The sequence below is a fragment of the Alligator sinensis genome, unplaced genomic scaffold (genome assembly GCF_000455745.1).
Source record: "Alligator sinensis unplaced genomic scaffold, ASM45574v1 scaffold368_1, whole genome shotgun sequence".
Lineage (NCBI taxonomy): Eukaryota > Metazoa > Chordata > Crocodylia > Alligatoridae > Alligator > Alligator sinensis.
In genome coordinates, this window is record NW_005842025.1 from 1,202,151 (window position 1) to 1,209,381 (window position 7,231).

The 7,231-nt window shown below is 45.1% G+C and overlaps 1 protein-coding gene across 1 annotated transcript in view; it reads left to right on the top strand.

The window, feature by feature from the left end:
- SNTA1 (syntrophin alpha 1) overlaps positions 1–7,231 on the top strand; it is a 95,977-nt gene that overhangs the window by 17,851 nt on the left and 70,895 nt on the right. The gene's annotated exons all lie outside the window — the stretch shown is intronic.

The following is a 7,231-nucleotide window of genomic DNA, read 5'->3' on the forward strand; positions in this document are numbered from 1 at the left end:
CCCGCGGTTGGAGTACTGCATCCAGTCCTGGGCGCCGCACTTCAAAAGGGATGTGGCCAGCCTGGAGAGGGTTCAGAGGAGGGCCACTTGCTTGGTGAGGGAAGCAGGACAGGCCCTATGAGGAGAGACTGAGGGACCTGAACCTGTTCAGCCTCAGCAAGAGGAGGCTGAGGGGGGACCTGATGGCTGCCTACAAACTCATCAGGGGAGATCAACAGCAAATAGGCAGAGCCCTTTTCTCCCCAGCACCACCTGGGGTGACAAGGAACAATGGTAATAAGCTGATGGAGAACAGGTTTAGGTTAGAGATCAGCAGGCAATATTTTACAGTTAGGGTGGCCAAAATCTGGAACCAACTTCCCAGGGAAGTGGTCCTCGCCCCTACCTTGGGCAAATTCAAGAGGAGGTTGGAGGATCACCTGTCTGGGGTCTTGTGAACCCAGCATTCATTCCTGCCTGTAGCAGGGGGTCAGGCTAGATGATCTGTTCAGGTCCCTCCTGGCTCTAGCTACTATGAAGGTATAACTTATATATGTCTAACTTTTTTTTGATCACATACCAGTTCTATGGCAATAGTAGGAAGGTGGTCATTTCTACCCTGCTCATTCTGTATTTTATCTGGCATGATTTTCCCTGTGGTCTGGTGAAAGACCGAAGTGAAGTAGTCATTCCTGAGTTCAGTTTTCTCCTGAGTGCCGGTAACCAGCTGTCCTGAGTTGCTGAACAGTGCCTCCACACTCCCATTTGTTTTCTTCCTGTTCCCTATATACCTAAAGAAGGACTTTTTGTTGTCCTTGATTCCTGTTGCTAATTTTAGTTCAGTCACCACCTTAGCTTTTCTAATCTGATCCCTACAAGTGCAGGCCATTGATGTATAGTCCTTCTTGGGGCCTATCCCATGCTTCCATTGTCTGGATGTCTCTTTCTTTTTTCTTAAGAGGACCATGATTTCTCTGTTTAGCCAAGAGGGCTTTCCAGCCCTTTTGCTACCTTTCCTCTTTGTGGGAATGGACTTCCTTTGTGCTTCAAGGATCATGTCCTTAAGGAACGACCACTCTTCATGTACTCCTTTCACCTTCAGTCCCTGGTCCTGCCCTTCAGTCCTTAGTCGCGCAGCAGTTCCCCTACTAGTGACCTGAGTTTGTTGAAATTTGCAATTTTGAAGTCCAAAACTTCGAGCCTACTATTTAATTTGTCTGCCTTGCAACGGACAGTGAACATAATGGTTTCATGGTCGCTATAGCCCAGGCTGCTTTCTATGTTTAAGTTGGTCATCAGGTCGTCTCCTGTGGCCAGACCAAGGATGAGGTTATCTTCTTCAAAAGTGGTTCTTTATACAAGCTCCTGGTATAGACAAGGCCCATCACTTGACTTTTCTGGCACCTACCAAATGGAGCCAGTATTCAAAGTTTAGCTTTCCTCTTGGGCAGTCCCCTTGGCTTGTAGCTTTGGTGTGGGAACTACAGGTTCACTGTTTGTGGCATGGAGCTGACACAGGGATTGGGATGTTGTGAAAGCAGCTTTAAAGGGCACAGTGGTACTTGTAACAGGTGGCTGCTCTCTGACTAGGTTCTCCCCCTGCGTGCCTCCAGCTCCTCACCTATTCAGCTCCAGGAGGGCTCTGCTTAAGTTCCTTTTCCAGTTCATTGTGCTACTCCCATGCCAGCCCCATGTTTTTTTAATTAACTTTGAAAATTTTCCGTATGCGCCCAAGACCACACCATCTCCATAATGATACACAGCAAAGCAAAAATAAACCTGAGTCAGCTCTCTGCAATTTCTAATCATGTCAGCCCACACACCATGGAGCCTGACCCCTAATGAGCAGCTCTGCCTCACTGCCCATAACCAGACTCCTTGCCATTAAAGAGACAGATTGTATATACTCTCCTAAAATACACTGTCTCTGCATGTATAGTCCCATGATGATACCTAATTTAGAAAAACCTTATAAGAGCCAAACCCATAAGTGAATATACCATTATTACAAGATCATCTTAAAGGCATGTTTCAATGTGGAAAATCTTTTATAAGCCCATAACTAACCTTAACTCTGACCCAGTGTATCTGCCCATTCTGTCCTTGTCTTATGCTGTGGTATCTTTGTTCCATTAAAAAAGTACTGATGTGTGGAGAGTTCTGGTCTGCCTGTATGTGGGTAAAGCACATTAGGTCTGACTCATCCTGGAATAGTGACTGTTAGATAATGTTTTTGCCTCTGGGCACAGAGAGAAGTAGAAGTTGAGTGGTTGGTGTTCCGGGCTGGTAAGGGCATTCTTTGCTGTGCTGGGGGACTGAGGTGAAGCTGGCAACCATGTGTTTAAGGATGGGATATGCACATCCTTAATTAGGCTGTAGCTGATGGAATTCCCAGAAAAAAATTGTACCCAAAAAACATTCCCCTCAGTTTTGTAGTGATCTCACTCTCTCCCAGCTCTTGATAGCTGTATATATAATATTTTTTAAATTGCAGTATGTACCAGAAATGTGGATGAAAAATGGTGACTGAGCATAATGTGTTATTGGTTTCTGGGAAGATAGTGATCATTACTATGGGGTCAGATTAGAGGTGGACTGAAAATAATTTTTCTGTCCTCTGAAACAATGGGATCAAACTAAGACTTTCTGTAGATTTTCACAAAAAAGCAAGAGCTGATCAACAGAGTACTCAGCTGTGAAGTGCCCAAGGGTGGGTGCATGTGTGCGTGCGTGCGCGCGCATGTAAGTTTAGACTTAATGGAAGTGGAAGAACTTGGACATATGCTCCAAAACTGGATTAAATTTAAGAGGCACCTTTTCAAAGCCAGGTGCCTGAGCTGTACCTGTGAAATCTGAGCAGATCATGTATCTGTGTATGCAAGCAGGTTGTTTGCAAGCAGAAGTTTAATCAGCCTTTTGCTAGCACACGTATCTGGGAGCATGTATGTGTCCACGTGGCTTTCATTGCCAATTTCTTCACCCCTTTTTGTAAATGTGGCTCTTTGTCTTTCACATGGTCTGTGCTTGAAAACATGCAGCAGCAGCAGCCCAGATCTTCCATACTAGGCTTACATCAGGGGTGGGCAAAATGCGGCCTGCGGGCTGGATGTGGCCCGCCAGGCTATTCTATCTGGCCTGCAGGGTCCCTAAAAAATGTAGAAAATTAATATATATCTGCCCCTGGCTGCCTGTCATGCAGCCCTCAATGGCTTGCCAAAGCTCAGTAAGTAGCCCTCTGCCCAATTGCCCACCTCTGGTTTACATGTTACTGATCAATGATCACAGGTCCCTAGCTGGCCAAGTGGTTAGAAATGTGAGGTTGGGGAGAGTGGGACACTCTCAGGTTACACCAGTGATTCTTAACCAGGGTACTACAGAACCCTCTAGTGCCTTGAGATCCGTTTTTTGGTGGACTGCAGGGTGCCAGACAATGTTAGGTATGCAAATGTGATTCATAAGATAAGCCTAGAGATTTGAAATAGGAATCCATAATGTTAAAAAACATTTTGCCCTGTTGTGTTCTTTCTGAATTCTTTGCAACAGAAGAATTGCCTTATTATTTTTCTGTAGTCAAAAATGAGTGAAAACGAAGAGCTGGCATTGTCCATGGGATGCCATAATTCTGTTGAGGGGTGCCTTGAGTTGAAAAAGGTTGAGAACCACTGGATTATACAGTGCTTCTAGGCTAATTGGATTAGTTTTGGGAATTGCAGAATGCCATGGAGAGCAGGGGGAAAAGGCATGTTTTTTTAATGTAAAATACTCCTAGAATACTGGTGACACTGAAAGAAATAATATGTGACTTAAACCACTTGGAAAGAGGAGGTTTCAAAGTAAAGCAGTGCTCTATTGCATGGCATTCCCCAGGGGTTAGAGTATCTTGCAGAGTTCCATATCCAAACGCCTTAGACTTGGAGTTCAGCTCTGGAACAGGATTAATTTGATGCCTTTTATGGTGCTCCTCGTTGAGCTGTCCTAGTTGGTTTGATCCGCCCGTTATGCAGTTATGAGCCAGCCAGCAAATTTGGGAGAGGGTCCAGAGCTGAGCTCCTTATCCAAGGATGCGGTTTGAGTCTCTCTCAAAGCTGTTTAGGATTTAGACCCACAAGAAAAGATCTCCAGTGCTGGAAGTAGCTTGAAAGTCAAGCAGTTGGGAGGAAGGAAAATTTAGTTTCCCGTTAGTTAGGAATGGAAAGGCAGGGGGCTTGGCTCATGGCTCAGATTGATTCCCCATTAACGAAGTCCTTCAGTCCTTGCTGATAGGGAGATGTCTTTTTTATACAAAAATCCTCTGTTTTCTGCTGAATTTTCAGTCTGAGAACATATGGCTTAGAAGTCCTCAGGGGAGACTTATTGTCCTTTGTGTAGCCCCAGTGCCATGGCCACTGGCAGACATGATTGGCCTTTTCCAAGCTAGATGCAGCTCTAGCAAACACTGTGCAAACTCTCATGGATTAAGCATGAATATTAACCAAGAAGAGACATAAGGGATTCTCTTTCCCCTTGTGCATCTAAATGGAAGCTTTCTAGCCATCTAAGTGGCATTTTTGGCACTTACGTGCAGGTAGTGATTCTATTTTCCCTCAATTGTGGATGTGTAACCTACAGACCAAGCTTGTACAGTGCCCTTGGTAGTGGTTGGGTACATATGTAGCTTCATACATATGCCCGTTTTGGATATTCACGTTCATGGAGTTTCCAAAATGTCATTGATGAGAAACCTGTTACTATCTGGTGATAGACTTAGGAAGAGGAGGACCCATCTATGGCTCTCCTTTTGATGTTGCCCCCTGAGCAACCAAGAGAGGGAGACATGTAGGTCCAAGAGGAAGGAAAGCTAAGCTTATTGGGATAGATGCTTGCCTGGAAGGGAGCAGGCCCAGGGTTCTATCCTGTACCAGTGTCTCCAGTGACATGCAGACTTCTCCACTGCACTGCGCTCCATCCATTCTACCTAGTGATTATGACTGATAAATGCCAGGGCAGTGCCTCAGCTTCAAAAAGAGTGCTAGAGATGGGTCTGGATAATGCTGAACTTGTGGTGCGGTGACTAGAACACTGGAAAGTAGAAGAAATGGTCAGAAACTTCCTGGACAGGTGCCATAACCACCCAGTTCTAGGGCCTAAACATGAGACAGTCCTTGTGCCCCCATTATTTCTGTGGAACTTGTGTACAGGTACATGTGCACATAGTTGCGTGTATGCCTGCCCAGTTCATAGTCATATTGCACATGCTCAGTCTACATCCACCATATAAAGTGAGGGCCCAAAATGGCCAGGTAGATAGAAAGCTGCCACTTAGATGCACAAAGGGAAATAGTATTATACCCATCGTATTTGACCCAGCTCTTGGTCTTGGGAGATAAAAACCTTTGGCACAGGGTCTCTGAGCTCCCTGCTTCCAACTGACTTAATCACATACTTGTTTCTATGATATTCTATTTCCTCATTGACATTCTTTGGACATTTACTCCCTCCCCTAAGTTATTTAAAAATGGAAGGAGTTGTCCTTGGAAATTTCTGGGGTTTCCCAGCCCTTTGTAGCCAGGGTACGTACACCAAGAGGTATGTTTTCAGGTGTATCTAGTTAGATGGCTCCACCTGATTTAGTTACACGTCAGAAGTGTTTGATATTGAACAGCTTAGTGGTATATGGACTTCAGGTATTTATTTCTAAAAGTTTGACCCTCCAAGTGGTGGTAAGGACAGCAGCTCCCTTGTTCAAAACAAAACTGATCCAAGCCAGGAATTGTCCTTACTTCTGTTGGGCTGCCTGACTGGCAGCATCAGATTGGTGTTACCAGCTTCCTGCATGACTGTTCTTTATAATCTTTAAAAAAGCAGTATGTTCAGTGACTTAGGGCACTGATAGAAGTGACATTTGTCACGTGATCAGCCCCTTGAAAGGACTCTACAGCTGTGCCCTGACAGAAGTGCATGGCTGCAGAGTGTTTTAAAAGTGCCCGATCACATGTCAAATTAACCCTTATGTAATGAGGGTTGAGAAGAAGGCGCTCCAAAGTGGAGCATTTTCATTTAACTTTTGTCTGATTTTGTGTAAGATCAGGGTTGGCTGCAGCCTCTCCCTCAGTGCTGTCTGCAGGAAGGGAGGGGAAGGGAGCTGCAGGCTAGGCTTTGCCCAGCCTGGGCTGGGGGTGGGAGGGGTCGGGGAAGTGGATTGGAGTGAGGAAAGTGAGGAGCTATGCATCTGTCACTGCCCTTACTCTCCTTGATGTGGTACTTAGAAAATGTTACATGGCACCGGTACAGTATTTTCCTTTTAAGGAAGATCCAACTGATGTGTACTGCAGAGAAAGTTAGCTGCTGCCTTTTGATCAGAGGAATGGTGACATGGATTCCACCCCATCTATTCCCTTGCCTATCAAGGCACACTACTGAGTGTGAAGGGCTACTGTTGTGTGAACAATGCAGGAAGGAGAAACTCTTGAGTCTTGATTCCTTATCAGAACAAGGGCTTGTATCTGCAGATTGTTCCCCTCCTGAGTTAAGTAGCTGTATGGGAAGGGAGCTTTATTTTTCCTACTCTGCTAGCAAAGGAATGTACCTTAAAATAAAGCAGAATGTGTGAAGCCCAGAGCACATGTTCCCCTCTTTCTCCTGCCAGCCTGTGTGACTATTAAATTCTTACTCTATTAAGGTACTGCTGAAAGGTGCGTTACTCTAACTAATACTCTCACAGACTAATATATGGAGCAGTTCTGGCTACCTTCCTCCTTTGGCCTCCTTCTTTCTGTTCCACATGTACTTCTCATTCATTTCAGAAAGTGTTTTAGTGTATGACTACTGTGTGCATCCCGTTTCTAGTTCATACTGCTGCTTTGCTTTTGTGTGGTGATTCATCTGAGACTTAAGTATCCCCAGGCACTAGAGAGGAAATGTGAGTTCCCTCCTTTTTTCCCTTTCATAGATTCATAGATGTAGGGTCAGAAGGGACCTTGCAGATCTTCTGCAGCATTGCTTGGTGAAAATGGCAAAGTAATCCAGTCTGTGGTTGATAAAAGGAAGAACCCAAGCCTAGACAGGTCTTTGTTTTTTCAGGGGTTGTGTGATTACATTTTGTAGGTATGTAACCTTAGCTTTAAACCAGCAAAGTTCCTGGGAGGGAGTTGTCATGTGACCATTTTAAAGGATTGTAGACTGAGTTGCTTTCTTCCCATCTGGCTGTTAGGGTCAGGAAGGTATCTCCATTCTCTTTCTTCCTTCCCAAGCCACTGGCAGGGCCCCCGGGGAG